Source organism: Empidonax traillii, unplaced genomic scaffold, assembly GCF_003031625.1.
Source record: "Empidonax traillii isolate 1590-97213 ecotype Southwest subspecies unplaced genomic scaffold, ASM303162v1 scaffold46:size3806547, whole genome shotgun sequence".
Taxonomy (NCBI): Eukaryota; Metazoa; Chordata; class Aves; order Passeriformes; family Tyrannidae; genus Empidonax; species Empidonax traillii.
This window is the reverse complement of record NW_020955239.1, coordinates 1,467,338-1,487,674: the sequence shown is the minus strand read 5'-3', so window position 1 is coordinate 1,487,674 and position 20,337 is coordinate 1,467,338. Positions and strand designations below refer to the sequence as shown.

The window sequence follows — 20,337 nt, the reverse complement described above, 5'->3', positions numbered from 1 at the left end:
ATATTGGACAGTAATGTTTGCTCCAGTCCCAGGGACAGTGATTGCATCTGCTGTCTAGTAACATGCCCAACATTTTCAATGAGCTGAAACCAAACAGTTTCTCTGTAGAGATGAGCTGTATTTTCCCATTACAAACCCAATGCACTTAAAAGGTTTTTCCCTCTGTATTCTCTCTGATCCTAACCATAATGTTTCCCTTCAGTCTTGCCCTCAAACAATATAGTAGAGCATAGATTAAGATAGCAGTGTCCAGAATACCGTGTTGTTATGCAGTCCAAATATGGATGTGGTTTTCCATCGTTCTGCCCAGTTTTATCCGATATCTTTAAATTTTGAGGTGAATTTGAGGATACCACAATGAACTGAAGGGGAGAGAGGGCTGAACCTGAGCTGCTTTGCTGATGGCTGGTTTACATGCAGCCAAGTGATGCCCATATTTTTTTGTACCCCTAATTATGTGGCACCTCCACACAGCTTGTTAGCTGTCATTTACAATCTGAGGGGAGTGTCACAAACCAGTCACTCCCAAACGGTGCAAACTGCAAATTTGTGTATGAATGTAGTTCCCCGCATGCGTGTCTGATCAGCATCCGTAATTGATGTCAGGGAGATTGTTTATGGTGCTGGGATGAGGAGCCCTGTTTTCAGGTCGGAATGTGTGACTCCACTGTGACTTTGCTTTCAACTCTCCTATTGTTTATTTTATTTGTAAAGCCCTTTTCCCTCATCCTCTCCATCCCTGTCTCTCTGTTTGTAGAGAAAATAGGCAGAACTGACATAGAAAGTTGCCCTCGGAGCCAATTTGCAGCAACTGTTAAAGATCACACTGTATCCATCTAAAAATGCCTATCCATAGGGAGCTGCCTTTGAACCTGAGTGGAGGAGGGCGTTTTGAAAAGGTACTTAAAGCAGGAAAAGAAGCTGTTTTAAAGTAGAGGGGGGCAGATCAATGCAGAAACAACAAGGTTGTCCTCAGCCTCTCACCTAAGCCTTCTCTGAGAGCTGAGAGTTTTATTGGTGTTTTTTTTTGTTGTGTTTGTTTTTGTTTTGTTTTTAATTTCCATACATTTTTGCACTGCTTAGTTTTAATTCAAAGAGCAAAAGCACTGAAGTGTTGTTAAAGATACTGCATTTGCAACTCTTTTGTAACCACAAAGTAGAGAGACATGAACTGAATACTCTACGCTCTGCCTTTATAGATCCAAATCCCTTGGCATTTGGATATCCTGTCCACAGGTTAGTGGGTTGGCCCTTTTTTTGTTTGTTTCGTTAGGGTTTTGTGGTGTTTTTGTGCTTCATCTCTTTGTAAAGCTAAGACCTAGCTGCAAACTTTGTCTCTAGATTTTGGCCAAAAATATTATTTCTTTTGCCCTATCTACCTAGCCAAACTAATTTGGAGTTTTCTTGGTTATGCCAGCTGGAAAAAGGGATTGGCAATGAAGTCAGGTTTCTTTGGCAAGGTCTGGTTGTTCACAAGAATGTATCAAGTCTTGCTTTTTGTTGTGCAGTAGGAAGCACACAATCAGAGCTGGTTTATTCATCCACCGCTCCAGCTTGGTTCCAGTAAGCACCCTGATGCAAGAAACCCTCTTCCTGGACTCCCATCTGCTGGGTCATCCCTATTGCTCTTCAATGCTCTCCTCTCTGTTAGCTTCAAAGTATTGTCACTTTTTCTACCCCCACTGTTTGGTTGCTATTTGCATATCCAGCAAGGTTTCTTAGCATTTCCAAGCTCATGCACACTCTAACTGCTATGGTGACAACCTCAAGTGGCTTTTCCAGGAGCAATTAAGCCTATGAGTTTCAGAAGGGTTTACCTTGTGTACCTCTAGCCTTTGGGGCAGTTTGGGTTATACTCTAGATTGTGACTGATGAGATCAAGGGGGGCAAGGCATCTGCAGTCTTGTGGCTTTAGGCTGGCAGGTGATGCAAGGTTCTATCAGTTTTTTAGCGGGCAGTGTGCACCTTCAAGTCACCTGTAAGGTTATTATTGCTAAGAATGTTTTTATTCTCCTTCTGCAGGCCTGTGTCTTCTTCTCTGCCTTGCCCCTCATGTATGTTGTAAGGCTATCTTTAGCTGAGCTCCTGGCTAATCCAGCATTAATGGACCTGCCTAATTGTACTTTGCTATTTTCTCTCCCTTTATCCTTAAATTGGTCTACTGGGCAGGGGGTCTAGAGGGCAAACACATTCATTATGTTACCAGCAAACAAGATATGAATCGCACTGCAGGGGACAAAATTAAATTTACAGTTTCCCCTTGTAGATGTCATAAACTATTGATTTAAACCAAGAGGGGACACAGCAGTAGAACCAGCGTATTGGCTATGTTGCATTGTTCTCCTTGTGTTCTGCCAGGGGTGTTTGCTGCCAGTCTCTGTGTGGCTTTTAGGGAGTGGCTGGTCCCCCAGGGTAAATGCAGAGCAGAGGGAAAGGTTAGGTGTAGTTTTTTTGGTAGCTCCATGGGTGGATTATTTAAGGCTATCTTCTCAGCTCTGGGTCTTAGAGATCTCCCTTTGGCACCACTGTAGCCTGTGATCAGGGACTGCATTTGAAATCTATTTTCCTTATCCCACACATTGCCTGTGCTCAACTTTCCTTGCCCTTTTAGGGGTTTTAAAAGTGGCATATTCAGATGTTCTGAGTACCAGTCTAGCTGTGCCTAGGCTTCCTTCACTGTGTGGGACATGGCATTTTGCCCCTGTTAAGCCCCCTGTCTTTTCCCCATCTCATTATTTGCTTGTGGGAAGGATTGTTCTTTCTTGCCATAGATGCAGCAAGGGAACAATGGAAGGAAGGGATTCTAGACACTGCCCGTGGAGCTTGGTGTTGGTGCTACCCCTGTATGCTATGCCAAAGAGAGGAGCTAAAGTCTGAAACTTCACCAAACCATACAGTGCCTTTGCCGTGCTCAGCTAGAATGAGTCCTAGCAACTAGAACTGCTAAAGCACAGGATTTGGCTCTGTTCCCTCTTCCCTTTTCATATCATCTCAACTAGTCTGGAAGCACTCAGGTGGTAGGAAGCCAGGAAGAGACATATAGTACATTCACATGGAGAAATGTCCTACTCATGTTAATGGTTGTCACCAGTGGACCCCATGCTGTGCCCCTCCACTGCTGCTGGGAATGGTTTGAATGGCAGAAGCAGGCATGGGGCCAGACATGAACTCCATGCTTGGTGAATCATCATCTATTCCATGTTTAGCGATGTTACAGAAGAGTTTAGTCCCTCCTGTGCTGTCAGCCAATTCTCATTATCGGTTACTTGGACTAGAGATGCAGTCACTGTTGAAATCCATTGTCAGGAGCAATTTATTACATTAGTGTAGGTGCATTTCTTATACCCCTAGCCTGTGTGAGAGGGTCGAAAGCTGTAATTACATAACCATTTATCTCCTCCCATTCTTTTCTGGGGACCATTTTGGTTAAGGTGTACCCTGGAAAGACCAATACTGCTGCTGACCAGGGATAAAACCGTGCTTTGTCCAGACAGCACAGGGAATTCAGCATTTCTCTACACCAGAAGCCTTGTCACTGCTCTCTGACAGCTGCCAGAGAGGTGAAAAGATCTGGGTGGAGAACCCTTTCCTTGCCCACCTGTGCCGTTTCTGAGCTGTAGGCAATCTGACTGGGTCTTCGTGGAGACTTAGATGCAAGATTCTGCATGCTACCTGCTATGGGACCTAATCTAACAAGTGGTCACAGATAAGCACTGTCTGCTGAGATCTGATGTGAAAAGCCATTCAGAGGAAGCTGTTTGCAGTAAGGAACTTTTATTAACTCCAGGATATTGACTACATAGACTCAAGCACTGTTTTCTCTCATCTCTCGCTTATCTGTGTGCCTACCGCTGACCTCTCTCTTCCAGATCGTTCCTTTAATCAGCTCAGGGATGTAGGAGAATATTTTGTGAGAGAGTATTTCTGACTGCCAAACTCAGTTTATTTGTGTCTCATTGCAAAATAGACCCCAAGAGGTGAAATGCTGTAATCACTTGCATTTCTGATTCCCCAGATCACTTGCCTCTAAATAACTATGATGTGCTTTGAGGACTGGGTACAAATTTAATGATGTTATCACAATTAACCTGCCATCTTTTTATTTTACATTTTTTTTCTTTTTTTACAACTGCAGAATTGGCTTTAATTTTGAGTTGAAGGCTTTGTTGTCAACAACTTTATCTACTAGTTGCCAACTCACCACAGAATTCTTACTAGCACATAAAATGAGAAAGAACAAAACATTTTAAAGATTGAGGACATCTTTATTTGCACAGTCTCTCCTGTTCATTTTCAGAATGCTCTCGCACACTCTGTAACATCTTACTAAAATTACTCATTGCCACAGCAGCCTCACCTACCCTAGACCTCACAAAGTCATATTAGCTCTTCAAATACAGTCACAAAGTGGAAGGGAAGTGTGGTATTCCTGTGGGTGAGGAGTTTCATTTAGTGGTTGTGGAGTTTCCTTTAGTGGTGATGTTCAAGAAGAGGTTAGGAAAAGCTCTTCCCTGGAATTGTTTATGCGTAGTTGATTCTGCTGTGGAGTTGGGAAGTGTATTTGATGGTGTCCTATAGGCCTTTCCATTCCGATTTTATTGATTCTGTGAGAACCTGCCATGTCCATTCTCCCTTATTCCTTGACACTGTGTTTCCCAAGGCCATCAGAAGCTATCTGATCAAATAAAATTCACCCAGGTGGGCTCCATACATTCTCTTGCCTTGCAGGACCTCTTCTGGAGATGGCTAAGGATCATGTTAGAGCTTGCCCTCCTATTTCTTCCCCCCGCAGAAGATGAGAGCTTTCAGTGCTTGATGAAGTACTGAAGCTACAGTGGTGGATGCGTTTCACCTCTAGGGTCATCAGTATGTCAGCTAACATTGGGATTCTCACCTACCTCTCACCAGAAGACTCCAACTTAGAAGCACAGAATCAAACAATGGTTTGGGTTTGAAGGGACCTTAAGGATCATCTAGTTCCAACCCCTAACTTGGTACAGTCAGCTTTGAAACAATCTAATTTCCATCCCTTCTCTAACAATATTCAGTTGGGGTTTTTTCTTTAAACAGTAGTTTTATGTGCCATATTGAGATGTTAAAGTGATTTTCCTCCCACTGTGGGCAATTTAAGACTCTAACTTGAGACAACTAAGCTGTGGTGCCATTAGTCACTCAGTTTCTACTTTTCTCTTTCATATGACACATCTTCCTCTCCTTCCTTCCCCGTTCTTCAGCAAGGGATTTTTCTACCTTTCTCCTTCTCTGTGCAAGCTCAAGTATGAAGCAGAGCAGCTGTCTTCTTTCTGCCCGGCCCATGGGTCTGAGCATCTGGATGAAAGTGCTGACTCTTCTCTTTTGTGCAGCACAGAAAATGTACCCTAATACCCTTCACTTCCAAGCAGAACTGGAGCTGGTCCAGCCCATGAAATCTGCTTAGAATCTCTATTTTCCTCTCCTTGCCTGCTGTCACCAGAGAAATCCCAGCTACATCAAGTGTTTTTTCTGGTCCTTGGCTTGTTGAATTGCTGGGGAAGGTGACTCAGGAGAATTTTGGGTCCTTGCCAGTCATTCAAAAGCCAATAGCAGCAAAGGTAATTGTCATTCACAGCACTTGTGCCAAAATGTGGGCCTGGGCCTAGGAGCTTTCAAGAGCCCTTGAAATGTCATGTTATGTGGTTGTTCATGGATTTTGAAGGGTCACCTGGTTTCCCCTACCTTCCCCTATCAGTCAGGGAAGTTACTCTTCTTTTATTTTTTTTTTTTTTAACTGAACATATGCAGCTGCAGTCTGACCTAACCAGAGATGATTGTAAGTCGCTTCCAAGACCCAATTTAAACCTTCCTCCTTCTCTACCATCTATCTCTGCCCTTCTCTACCATCCATCTCTGAAGGGTGGGTGCCTGAGTGCAAGCCCCCTGTGAGCCTGCACTTCTGTCAGTGCCCTCCATCATGGAGCTGTTTGTTCTGCAGAGGCCATTGTGTATGTAGGAATTACTACAACATATGGCCATCACTCCACACTTCATATGTTGTTCATCACATTAGAGAGTCCAGCCACATGTCCCTCCTGCAGCCAGGAGAAACTGCTGGACCTGGCCCTGTCAAGTGGTCCTCCTAATCTCTCTGCAAGCAGCTCTGTGGTTGTTTGCAGGTGCTCCTGAGATGTGAGGGTAGTGCCAGAAAGTTTGCAAAGGATGAAGCAATAAGAAAGCAACTTGCGGAAATCAGCTGAAAGAGGGGACAGTACAGAGGAAATTGAGGAGAGAGGAGGAGTTCAGGTTTGCGAATGGAAGAAAAAGGGAATAAAAGGAGAGTAATGACTTGAAGGAAGAAATAACGGACAGCTGTGTTTTGAAGGAGATATAAAATCAACATTCTCGCCTCTCTCAGCTATTAAATAACTCTCTGAGTTTGTTTTGAATCCCAGATTATTATCCCAGGAGTCAGGTCTAAATTCAGAGTGGCTAGTTGCAGGCTGACCTACTTGTCAGTTCCATTCTGGTGGTTTCAGGGTCTCCCATTTTGGTGGCTTTAGGCTCTCACATTCTAAACTGAAGTGTGCTATGTGACTGCTGTGATGTAACTCAGAAGTGCTCTTTCTCTGTGCTAAGTGAAACAACTGTGACATAGCCCTCTCTGGGTTTCAGTATCAGTACACAGTTTCTATATGCCCACCCGTTTCTTCCCAGGAAAATTCCCTGCCTTTTAGAAGGGCATCCCTCCATATTTTGGGAACAACATATACCTTCAGGGGTGCACAGAAATCCTCTGATTGCATAAACAGATGTGTGCCTGGGAGTTTGTGGCCCATTCACAACATCTTCCTTGGTGAGACTGTGTGGCCGCAGGGTGAACAGAGCTTGTGTACTGGCCCCTGCACACATAGGGCTGGCAGATGGCAGAGCTCTGAACCTCAAAAGAGGCTTCTGGGGACTGATGTGGGGCAAATCTCCCATTTACTCTTCCAAATTCAGCTTTCAAGCCACTGCTATACCACACAGAAGAAAGAACTACAGCATCCTCCTTGAAATCACAGAAGAGTTTCAGTGGGAAAGGAGATTTGGAGGTCTCTCACCCAAGCCCCTGCTCCAAGTGGGGCCAACTTCAACATTAGATCAGCTTGTTCAGTTAAATTTTGGAAATGTCCCAAGACAATGATACTTCAACCTGTCTTGGCACCCATTCCAGTGCTGATCCACCCTCATTATGAAAATGTTTTTCTTTTATGTCCAACCAAATATTCTGGGAACCCAAAATTGCTCCACATAAGGCCTCAGAAGTGCTGAGTAGAGAGGAATAATAATTTACTTTGGCCTGCTAGCTACATTCTCATCATTGCAGCCAGGTATGCATTTAGCCCTCCTTGCTTCAAGGGCGTGCTGGTACACTAATTTTCAACTTTTGCTCACTGGGACTCTCTGGTCTTCTTCAGAGCTACTCCTCAGACAGCAAATCCTCATCCTTCCGTGTTTCATGGGGATCATTTCAACAGGTAGAAGCCTTTGCATTTATCTTTGTTGAACTTCATGAAGTTCCTGTCACCCAGTTTCTCCATGTCCTCAAGGACATGAATGGCAGCTCTGCTCTCTCCAGCGAGTCAGCCACTCCCCTGAATTTGGTTTCTTTTCTGAAGTTGTTGAGTGTGTCTTCTGTCCCATAATGCAGGTTTCTGATCATCAGGTACACCCTTCTTTCTGGTCGATTGTGCAGAACAAACAGAAAACTTTATGTTGCTTTAGTTACTGTGATTCACATTGTGGAAAGCCAGAGAACTTTCCAGCCTCTGAGGTACAAAAAAGAATGAGAATCCTTCTATATTGAAGAGGATACAAATTAAATACACACAGCTGAGAAAGGGCAGGTAAAAAAATAGAGACTGGGGGATGTTTTGACCTGGTTCAGTTGATATTCCCATATTTTCAGTGCTGGAGAGTATAATACTCAGTTTGCTGTGTATTAGGACAACATGATAAACATGTTGTGGGCTGCCCAGCTCACTGTGCTGTGTTATTATCTAGCCTGCAGATAAGCTGGGGAACTTGCTTTTCTCTCCTTCACCTGGCTTTTTGGACAGGTTTGTCAGCTGCCATCAACCCTGCTCCATGGTGGGGGGGTTTATGTATGTTAGTGCATGGCACGTCACAAGGCTGAGAGCTGCCCTGGAAGCAGGACTCCAACCCACTAGCCCCCAGGGAGACCATGGTGTGCGCAGGGTTTCAGCTGTTAGAGAGATTAAGGAAGTAGTAAAATCTGCTAATGCAATAATAGTAATTAATAGCGATAATGGGTGCTTTTAATGTATTTTGGCATGATTTATTAGGCAAGGAGTGCTGTAGGAGAGCAGAGACTTTTCAGGCAAGAATAAAAAGGCAAGGTGACTGGGCCCCAAAGTACACATCTGGGCGTGATTTGGAGGGGCAATTTATTGACACCATAAATGACGGCTTTTTCAAGCAACTTGTTTTGGTGCCTGTGTGGGAATACATGATTTAAGGCTGTGTTCAGCAGTACTTACTCTCCAGGTGGGGCTCTTGGGATGTTCCTCAGGGCAGAGAACAGCCGTGGCTGGGCTGTTGTGAGCACGTCTTGACGAGGCACGGGACATGCATTCAGTCCTGCATGGCATTCCGTGTCTCTCCAGTCCCTGTGTGGTCTCCTAAAGTCTGTACTATTGCAGATGTGTGGGTCTACACCCTGAACAGGATCTCTCCCCTGCTTCAGTGCCATTTTTTGGGGCTGGTGCCTCTAAAAGGCAGCCACACAGCTCTGCAGCCCTCTCTCTCTCTTCCTACCCTGGTAGCATGAGGGCATGTGGCCCCAGCTCCGATCTGGCCAAATCTGTCAAACCATCGGGAGGGGTTACTTCTACTCCTAGAAACAAAATGGTTTTTTCAGGGATGAAATGTGAAAGGCAAGGAAGAAGAGCGTCCTTTGCAGCACTTAGTTGATGTTTTCATTGATCTTAGTGATTTTGTGTCAGCACAGTGGCAGGAATTGGCCTCTGTGCTCGAGTCTTGCCTGGGTGAGTGGACATCTCTCAGTGGGTTTTATTACTATTATTATTATAATAGGGCCTGCAGCATATTAAGAGCCTGCCAGGATACAGCACTCCTTTTCTCGAGGCTTCAGCCATGTCAGGGGAGACGTCAGGGAGCGGGGAGGGTGCGATGGGCAGTGGCAGCAAGTCACAGAGGTGAGAGTGCCAAGGACTTGTCTGCATCATGTAGGCAGGGGCAGGGGGATTTGCTCATCATCAGGTGTGTCCCCTGCATGGCATGCACAGGATAGGTGAGCTTCAAACAGGGCAGCAGGAAAACTCAAGGAGAATGATGACAGTGGATGTTAGACCGAAGGGCAAAATATATTAAAGCAAACAAACCAGAGAAACAGTCCTTAAAAGCACTGGACTTGCCTTGGAGGTGATCACTGCCTTGGTATGTAAGGAGGATGCAGGAAGGCGGTGTGGAAAGGGGACAGGAAGGATCCGCAGCCGCACGGCAGAGGCTGGACTTTCATTAGGGTTCATCAAGCACCTTTTAATGAACGGCCAAACTGCCGGGGGTCAGATGAAACAGTAGGCGAGGTGTAAATGAGAAGGAAGCTGAGGGGAGTGAGCAGAACGGCAAGGGCACTGTGGCTGTGCAATACCAGGAGCAGGAGAGCCTCAGGTGGGGGATGCAATTAAAGAGCTGAGCCGAAGCCAAGAAGCTGAGTCTCTGGCTTGCACCAAGCTGCTTGCAGAGTCCCCATCCCAGGCGCTCTGGGATTTTTAATTTACCAAGGCAGAGAGACCCCCATCTGTGGGCTGGGACAGGCTCAGGAGGTTCCTCTGCCCTAGCAGGTCTGTCCTTGTCGGGGAACATGCTGCAGGGCTTGCTGAACTTTCCCTGGAAAAGGGGAAATCCCCTGGATATGAACTTTCATGTTGAAGTGTCCACATATACTGGACTTAGAGCAAAGTATTTCAGAATTGGGGTGTGGGAGACACATCTGTGTGAGGAGGCAGCTGCAAAGGGCTGAAACTCTGGTACCTTGGAGCAGCAGCTCTTCTGACATCATATGTTCATCTCTGTGTGGGTTTTTGCTGACTGGTATGATATATGCATACAAAGTATTTTGTTATTGTTATTATTACCCAAAGTTATGGATCAGCTTGAGAAACTCAGATGCAGTAAATCACTGGGACTGGGGTATAGGATTAGTCTCAGGGCTCTGAGGTAAATAATGCATGAAATATACTGACAGCAGTGTCTGATGGATCCTTATAAACAGCATCTCTAACGAATGCAGAACTGCTAATATTGCAGGGTTGGATTTGGGGAAAAAATGCTGAAATTTCTCTGCACTCAGGTAAAATGATGCAGATAGGGATGCACCGCCCCTTCCTCGCCCCTGAGAATCAGGGTGTGATTTTAGAAGAGGAATGACGGTTGAGAGGGTTAAGAACAGGATGGCAGCTCCATATCCAGCTGTGGTGTGGCCTTCATGGGCAAACTGCTCTCCCCTCTCCTTCCATGCTTGCAAGGTGAAGGTGCTGAAAGGCTGTCTCCAGCCTGCTCTGCCTTCACCCTAGTGTAGAATGCTTTGAGATCCTCAGAGAGGGAGTGCTCCAGGCATGCTAAGTACTATTATTATTTTTTTAATAATCGAAAGACATCCTGGGAATTACAGATCTATGAGCTCTCTTTCAGTTCCAGCCAAACTGATTGTGAAGCTAATTAAAGACAGACTAGTACAACATTTGGGTAAGTATAACATGACAGGGTCAATCCAGTATGGCTTCTGGAAAAGAAAATTCTGCCTTTTTGTGCTGCAAGTGGGTTTTGTTGATTTTTGTTGGGGTTTTTTTTGAGTTTTGTGGTTTTTGTTTTTTTTTTTTAAGTTCAATAAAATAAGATAAAGGTGATCCCCAGCAGACATAATGTACTTTGATTTTCATAGAGCCTTTGATAAGGCCTTTCACACAAAATTATGAAGGGAAATAAATAGCCATGGGCAAAGGGGCAAGATCTTGTCATGGTTTAAAACCCAGTGGATTGTTCATTAGCAAAGAATAGTTTAGCTTTTGCGTGGAGAGAAGTTAATAATGGAAGTCAGTACACACTGTGGAGGTGTTTAGGCTCCCCTGTGTTATGTGGCTGATGTGTTGGTACTTTGGTGACGACTCTTTGTTTGGCTGGTGAGAAATGCATCAGGGCTGTTAAAAGCCATAGGAGATGTCAAGAGCAGGCCCACCCCATCACGTCCTCTGCAAGCTTGCTGCACAAGTCATGGAGAGCCAGTGGGACCCACTCCCAGGGCTTGACCTGGCTGCTCTGGGGTCTCCTCCCTGGAGCTGGGTCCTCGCCCTGCCTCAGCATCCTTTGCCATTTTGCCAACCAAAGGCAGGCTCAGGCTGCCACTTCCGTGAGTCAGCAGGATTTAAAGGCACCATGGGGACAGGGCAGCAGGATGACAGATAAGCTATAACGTGGATGAGCGTATGGTAATGCAGACTGCAAAAATAGTCTCCACTTCATCTGTACAGTGATGAGTTCTGAGCTCCCAGTCTCCTTGGAGGAAAGAGATTGGGAGTCATGGTGAGTAACTCGATAAAAGCTTCTTCAGTGGGTTGCATCAATTCCAAAAGCGTGGAGGATGCTTGGTTGCCTTTAAGGGACAGGGAAACAATAGGAAATATGTTATAAAAAATGACATTATCTTGAACACTGGCTACACCCTCATTTATGACATGATGTAGAATTACCAGAGGGCCACGAAGCATGGTTAGCATAATCCTGCGAGATTTACCTACAAGGAGTCAGTCAGTTGGACTGAACAGGGCTTTTTCATTTTAGAAAGCTCACAAAATTGCCATTTCTCCTCTCCAGCAGTTCTCCCCTCTTCCGTCTTGCCGCCATGCCCTCTGCTGTCCCTGAGCTTGCACTGCCTCTGCTCACTCCTGGCCCACTCCAATGGGAGATGGCAAGCACCAGCCATCCACAGCCTCCCCGAAGAGATACACTAAAGGCTTATAACTGAGTTATTTACACTAATGAAGCGTGTGGTGAAAACTGATCAGTCCCTCCTTTTTCTGTCCTCCTGTAATACTAGAACAAGAGGTCACTTGGAGATGCTAATGGTGGCTTAATTTAGATCACATGAAAGGAGACACTTTTTCACACAGCAGGTAGTTGGTCTGTGAAATCCACACTGCCTCCCGAGGTCAGAGAGTCAAATGCTGCAGAAGGATTTGTACAAGTTTCTAGGTAATTTTTTGAACAATAGAAACTATTGTTAGTGAGGATGCAGTAGCACCTGAGGGACCCCCATCAAGAGGGACCCCCTCTGCATAGCCCAGTGCCTGCCCAAAGCAGGAGCCAGCCTGACCTGAGTTGCTTTAGTGTCCATAGCCAAAGAAAGGTGGTGTTCCTGTGGTTGGATGCTGGAGGGGTGATGGTGAAAGGGCAGCACCCAAGCTCAAGCCCTCTGTATTGCATTTTCTCTGCACCAGCTCTGTCACCCCAACATCAAGATAGTAGCTCCCTTCCCCTGGCATCATGAGAGCTCTGTTTTACAGCTATAAATCAGAGCTGTTCCCTCTGATTTTAATAGGGGGAGGAAAGGACAGAAAGTCCACAGCTGCCTTTATCTGTGAGTCGTCTTCCCATGATCTGCAGTGTTCTGGGTGAAGCTTGGGCAAGCTGCCTTGGGATAGAGCCTCATCTGCACTTCAGTCCCTTTTCCTGGATCTCTTCAGCACCATATCTTTGGTCTGGTGGCTTTGCCACTCCTGCAGTCAGTTCTTGGCACGGTCCTGTCTTCCCATGCAATGCCTGTGGCATAGTAAGCTACTTAGCAAGTCTGACTGGACATGGGTATTGGTGGATTTCCCCTGTGGGCAGAGTAGGCCTGTGGATTACAATAGCATTGAACAATCATAAACTTGTAAAGATGTTTAAATTTACCAGGATAGAACAAAGTGTAACAGAACAGGGAAAAATAATTTCAAAGCCATCCCTGTCTCTGTACCCATGTTTATCTGACCTGCAGTCCTAGAAAGGTCTTTAGCCCCAGGAGGCCTGAGACTAAATCTGTTGTTACTGTTTTTCCTTCTGTTGATAAATCCGGCTCAAGTCGCTCGATTCCAATTTTGACAAGAGGGGCTGTCTAGGCTCAGAGTAGAGAGCTTTGCAGGGGATTGAGCAAGAGCACCAGCTCTCCTTGCATTGTTTTTTGACTCTTTACTGCAAAATGGCTGTAAGGAATAGGCTTTTGAGTGTGTTCCCTTGTAGCTAGCTCCAGAATCAACTCAGTATGTGAACAGTAAAAGTGATCATAATCCACTTGAGGGATGGTCTTCAGAAACTCTCACAGGTATCTCTCATTCTAGCATCATTGCAACAGCTCTCCAAATATCCCACCTGTTTTTCTCCTTGCTGTTTGTTACTGCCTTGGTAGCTGGCTGTGTTTAAATATGTCAACCTGGGTTTTTTTCCCATCTTCTTGTTTCCTGTGTTCCTCTTAACAAGCAGCTTGCAACAGAACAAACAAGCAAGGCAGGAGCGCTCCAGGCAAAAGGGGTGTTTTGTGTTTGATTTGAATACATACATATTTTTCTTGGTTAAAACTTGTGATACCCATCAAACACATGCAGGAAGGCTGTGAATAAGACCCTTCTCTTTCTTCCTTTCTGACACGCATACTGTCTAATATGAGCACCTTCTCATTTTCACTCTCGCTGTCTGATTCTCTGTGAAGCGCAGTTTCTCTCGTATCCTTGCACATGTCTGATAGTCTCATCCTCACTCCTGCTCTGTCGCATCCACAAAACCACCTTCTCATCTCAGCAGACCCTGGCACACGTGCACTCTCACAGACATAAGCACGCGTGCACGGCCACCCACACACTCACAAAGGCTTTATTATTGAGGGGGAAAATTGCTCTCAAATATGGGACTGGATATAATTATGGCAGAGATGGGAAGAGATGGGAGCAAGACAGGGCTGGGAAATTGTATAGTCTCTTTGCCCTTTAGAGACATGAAGCACAATTCAGGTGGAGGGAATAACATGGCCCCAGAGTCCTCATCCCATCTGCCATGCACAGACAAGCACCAAGTGTCACGCATTCGCATCCACTCACAGGCAGACTCTTACTGCTCTCCCCTAAAGTTTCTCAGTTGCCCTTTCTCGTGCATCCTTCCCTCTCCTTTTTGACTGTCTGTCAGGTCCTGATCACATCACTGTCACAGTTGCTATGATATCAGCATTTTCTGACAGGTGTATATGTTTCTGTCACTCCCAGCAAAGCTCTTTAGCACCCAGTCTGTTGCCGGATCTGAGCCAGGGTAGCACTACTGGAAAGCACAGCCAACAGCATCTCATATTGCTGCATATGGAAGATTACAATCCTGATAGAACTGACTGCATGTTTTCAAATAAGGCCTTAAAACCAGTAGTTTTTTTTTTTTTTTTTTTTTTTTTATGAAGAGTGAGGTTCACTGCTTTTCAGAAAAGGGAGGAACGCTTTGGGCATTTCTCTTGTGAATGCCCAGAGGTGTTCTTCCTCATCCTCTGAGGCAGGCTCTGTATGTGGCTTCCTGGCAACTGCCTGGGGGGGCACTAATTTCAAAAATCACGTACAACCCCCAAGCTTCCAGTGGAGCCCGAGGTGCTGAATGCTTCGTTCCCAGCTGCATGATGGGGATGGCCGTGCGGCCTCTCCTGACAAAGGGTAATGAAAACACATCATCTGCCACAATGGGGGCCACAGACGTGCTTCAGAGCAAGTCAGTGCAGGCCCTTTGTTCAGGAAATGGCTGCACGCCTCTGCAGGGGCTGTGAGAATCTCAGAGCGCGCACAATTTGGAAGAAATTTCAGGTTTTCCAATTACTGTAGCGGTGGCTGGTAACCTTCCAGCAAAGAGGCGCTGGAGCACAGTGTTCCCATGGCTCCTGCTGGGCTCAGCCGGTGTTTGTGTTTGAACTGGCACCAGGAAAGCTAGGAAGCGAAGAGGTTATTAATAGGGAGCACAAGGAAGAGGAAAGGTGTTTAAACAGTTCCCGCTTTGCATGTCTAATTTGGGAGCTACCCTTCTGTAGTTCCCCAAATGAGTGCCCACATCCAACAGCAGACTTCTCAGAAGCATAACTCATTAAGCTTTAGCACACCGTAAGATAAGGACCTTGCTTGCATAAGGCCATCAAGCACTGATATTGACTCTCCAGGACGTTTTTAAGGCTATTTATATCACAATAAAGCCACTTTATTAGTGTCATCAATCAAGAGAGACCGCATTTTGGCCTGGAAATGATTCTGCTTGAGTTTCTAGAAAGGAGAAGGGTGAGTAATTATGGGATGCATTATCTTCAATCGCATTTGAAATCTCCTAATTGAAACCACATATGAGTGCAGTTTATTGCTTATAAAATAGATGGTAGGGCCATTGCTAATGTACCTATGGTAAATACAACCTTCCAGTTACCAGAGTGGTAAAGACTGGTTTTTCAGTAGGTAACATATCTATGGCAGGAGCTGTCCCTGTCCACATCTGGGTGAGCAGCTGGTTCCTGGCACATGCTTTGAACTGAAGCTTATGCCCTACACTGGGCTGGTACTGAGCTCGTGGTACTTGGCATCTGAGGTTCAGCTCTGCTGCCAGCTACCAGCCGATCCCACTGGCAACATCAGGTGTCTTGACAGGGTGTATCTGCTCCTGCAGTGGCTCTGGGGTCTGTAGGGGGATGGCAGAGAGCTGCTAACTGAGTCTTGGTCAAGGAGCGTGGTAAAGCTTTCTGGCTCCCAGCACATGCAGAGCTGGAGTCGCTGTCAAAGAGGAGAAGGGATCAGGTGTTTGCAGCTCTCCTCCAGGGTTTTGCTGGCCCCTGTTCTGTTTTTCTGCGATCAGCTCAGGGAAAGGGAGCAGACTTGCAGGAGCAGTGGTTACTCAGGTAAGGAGAGTGTAGCTTAACATTGCCTGTGGGGGCCTCTGAGACTGAGTAATGGCAGGGCTTGAAAGCTGTTACAGATATTTGATAATTAATTGTCTGGGAAATCAGTTTATTTTAACGACTCCAGTTAAATAAAGAAGAGAGCTAAAAGGGCTGCACTTTCCTGCGGTGCTAAACTACTTTCAGGGACAGAGAAAGCCCATTATATGTCTGCTTTTATGCCAACAGGGACTTTCTTGTGAAGGCTCTTCTGAAGGGTGGTTGAAATCTTTATCTCCCCTGAATCCCAGCAGTTTCAGTTTTAGACAGGAAAGGCTGAAGGGTGGTTTATTACCAAGGATCCATCAGGCAGAGGGGACAGGGGAGTGGAGCTGCTGCTGTAACCTCATGCGTCACCTCTGGCCAGATACTTACTGCAGAGTGGTTCCAGTTGTGGTTTATCACCATTTTATACTACTCTAGTGGGAGCAATGCATGTAGCTCGGTTAACCTCACTTGTCTTTCTGAGTACTGGCTGATCACACACATACACACACACAAGGTGGAGAGAAGACCTGTAACAGTCTAACATACACGAGTACTTTCACATGCTCTCCCTGCCTCTCAGTGGTTGTCCAGGACCAACTCTCTTTTCCTGGCCTAAGAAAGAAACAGTAAGTGTAAAGTCAGAGAGAGGTTGGTGGCAGGTCCATTTGAGTTAGGGCTCTCTTTATTTTCCATCTTATGGGAGGTATCATTGTTGTTCACTGGGCAGAACTGTTCCTTGAAGAAAAACAATGTGCACCCCGGTCCTGTCCAAAGAAAGAGGACTTGACTGGGGTTTCAGAGCAAAAGTTTTGGAGCATCCTATTGTTTTGACCTTTATATGCCTCTGTAAGAAGACATTTTGTGTGGGACAGAGACCTCAGCATCAATGCTGAAAGAGAATTGGATCTATTCTTTGTTGCAGATTGTGCTTTGGATGTGAACTTATGTCTTAAGCCAGTGCATCTTGTCCTAAGGGTTGTACAACAAGTGTGGATATATGAACAGCATTCCAAATGCAGTCATATTTGTCAGAGTCTGCAAAGAGCCTGCAACACCATCTGTTTTAGTGAGTGGATAAGAGATTAAACTGTAGGAATCACGAGATCTGTACAATACATGAGAGCAGGCCAGACAATCACAGCACATCTTATTTTTTTGGAAACTAAGAATAACATCCTTTAATTCGGTGTTTAATGTCAAAATGAACTAACATTCTACTCCTGTCTCAAAAATCCCAAACTGTTCTTACTGCCCCCAGTGCTGCCCTACTGATTCAAATTCAGTGCAGATCACCCTGTCCCCCACGAGTGAAAATTTAAAAGACCTAAAACCAAAAAATAAGCCCTTCAGTCTTGTGGAGGTACATCAGAACCTCTCTTCTGCTACTCTGTAGCCTCTTGAATTGAGCATCTTCACAACAGGATTTAAGCCTAGGTTGTCCCCCTAGCAAGGGGGTGAGGTCCTGTGTAAAGGTCACTCCGTACACAAATGCTGGGGATGCACAGGCATCCATCAGGTGGGCATGATGTCATCCCCTTTCCTTGGATGATGAGAGCCTGCCTTTAGCCAAGTGTAAACTCAGGGCAGGCTACAAATCCTCATCTTTAAAACATTCCCTGGATGTGAAGCCTCCTGCCAGCTGGAGCTTCTTTTAGCTGAGCAGACTGAAGTGCTGTATTTAATGAATTCATTTAGAGTCTGGTGCAAGGAAGAAGGGCTGATCCTCACCTAGAGTAAATCTAGGCTTCCCCATTTACTTCAGTGGTGCCCTGTTGGCCCCTGATTTATGCCGGCTGAAGTCGCAGTTTGGCATCTCTCTGTATGGTACCGGACTTCTGGAAATTATTTAGAGCAAGTGACTTGTCAGAAGAACAGATACAGAAATCCAGTCTCAGACCACTCAAAGCCCAAGTGCGCAGCCTTAGACCCAGCTGTGTAAGAAATTAAACTACCAGTAAGACAGCTGTCCAGAAGGGAGCTCCATGGGGAAGTGGTTTATCTGTACTGCGGATAAGCTGTGCACAGGGGAGAGGTTTCGTTATGCAGAAGGCTCTTGGGAGAAGAGGCAGGGATGTCAGTGGATCCAGATAAGATACCCCTGGGTAAATGAATCCAGTAGGATTAAGCAACACTGTCTTCACTGAGAAATTAAAAGGGTTTATGTTCTGTGTTCCAGCCAACTTGTGCAGCTTGTTTTGCCAGTGCCAGAAGCCTGCAGGTGAGAAGGTGCAGATGCCCGCTGAGCAGTCCCTGTGGTTATGCCTACATTTAAGTCATTAGCTAGGCTGGAGTTTAAGCTCCAGAGTGCAAACCCAAATGACCCAAGCTGGTTGCCTTCAAACCCTGGGGAGGAGGAGCTTCAGCCAGTCCTATCTGCTGTGGTTACATATCCCTGGGCAGATCCCAATTAGAGAGAAGAGCATGGTCTCTTGCAGTAATGCCAAGATGGATGTGACTGGAGGAGGCACGTGGATTTGTGAAGGCTGTTTTGCAGTCATCACTACCCCTCTCTCACTATCCTCATGCAACCAGTACACACCAAACCAAGTTTTGTATGAGATAGGTCAGGTCTATCAAGTTTTGTTTCTGACAGTAAAATATTTTCATTGTATGGCTTTGCACAACCTATTTCTTTCCTTCTTCAGTGTCTCTCTGTATGTGTAAAACAGGCATCATAACAGTTCTCTTTTACAAAGACAAGAGTTTTAGTTCCACAGTGCTTAGTCTCTTTGACAAAAGCACTACTTGCTGTTCAGCATGTGCTGAGATGCCTTGCAAGACCAAGTCCTGCATGGATCTCAGAGGAAAAATAACACAAGATATTAGTATGATTAGTAGGATGGCAAGAAGATCTAGCTGTGGGAATTATTCCTGCCCCCTTTCTAAGGATTCATATCTTCCTCCCATTCTGTTTCTGACCATGAGGTTTCCAGCCACCTCCTGGTTTTCATATCAACAGCAGAAACTCCATCAAATTTATCTTGACATTTCTTTTTTTCTGCTCTTCCCCCTCTCCTCTATTTATTTATTTATAAACGTGTCCTCCTCTGCAAGGCATATTGTGCGTGTGGAGATAAAGGTAGGCTCAGATCAAAACTCTTGGGAGTTCTCCCTCACAGCGTCTTCTCTACCTTCCCTGCAAGTCTTTCAGATGCCTTGTTTCACAAGACCTGATGGTGGACAAAAGTGAGGTATTAGGCAAAAGGCAAAATTTAGCAAAGCTGCAAAAAGGAAAGGAAGTGGAGCTGAGCATTGCCTTGCTGTTACAGCTTTGCTGTGGTTTCTGTGTAAAGAAATTCTTCAACATAGGATAAATACAGCAAGGGAGTCTGAAGTTTGCAGCACTTTATTATATGATTTTAAAACACCCATGGGACAGCTTTTCAAAAGTATGTCACTTTAGGCAGCAAGAGAAGTGGCTATATTGGTGAAGGATCTCACTGTGCCAAATGCTGTTTTGAAAATTTGGTTCCTGTGTGCTAGTTTGGGAGCTGGTAGGCCCAAAAGTACTTGACAAATCTGGTTTTAATTTCAGTGCTAAGCACTTTAAAAAGTCAAGTCTCACTTGTGACTTTTAAGTGCCGGACAACTTTACTCGCAGCACATTTGGGAATATAACCATATGCCAGTGTCTTTTGGAAATAACAACACTGTTAGTCTTTGTGTCAGTAGTTTTCAACCTGTCGATGTGTGACTTCTGAAAGATCCAGTTTATGAACACAAATACAAACACTACAGTTAACTGTAGTACAGTATGTAGAGGTCTAAGGTCTTGACAGGCAATGTATAGCTGTATTTGAAGAGAAAATAGCTAAAAACATGGCTTCATCTGGAAGAAACTTGTGAGAGGAGTTGTCTTTTCCTGATATACTGATGAACTCTGTGAGGTAGGTGGTAAAGGTACTCTAAGACCAGGTCACTATAGTTTGTCCTCCCTGCAGCCCCCGTGAGGCTGGTCCCCACATAGCTTAAAACATCCTCTGGTCCTCACCCCAACTTTGTTTCAAACTTCTGCAAGATAGGGGCTTCCTTGCTTTCCTTGGGAGACTTTTCACAAGGTTATCACTTGTAGATGACAAGAAGTTTTTCTTCCAAGTTGGAACAGACTTATTTCTCTTTTTTCTGTGACCTGTTACTCCTTTCTAGACCCCTATGCATCTTGCTAAATAATTCCTCTTTTCCCTCCATACTTTCAGCTTTCAAAGAGGTATGGCTTGTCAACATGTCCCTTTTAAGTCCTCTCTTAGTCAAGTTATACATATTTAATGCTTTTAAGCTTCCCTTAGATGCTGATCCCTTTCCAGCCCTTGATGAATTTTGTTGTTGCTTGCCTCTGAATTCCCTCCAATTTCCCCATATCATTCTGGTAACAAGGT

At 45.2% G+C, this 20,337-nt stretch overlaps 1 protein-coding gene across 5 annotated transcripts in view; it reads left to right on the top strand.

Moving 5' to 3' along the window:
• The window catches only part of LSAMP (limbic system associated membrane protein), a 1,013,573-nt gene that overhangs the window by 815,842 nt on the left and 177,394 nt on the right, over positions 1-20,337 (top strand). The gene's annotated exons all lie outside the window — the stretch shown is intronic.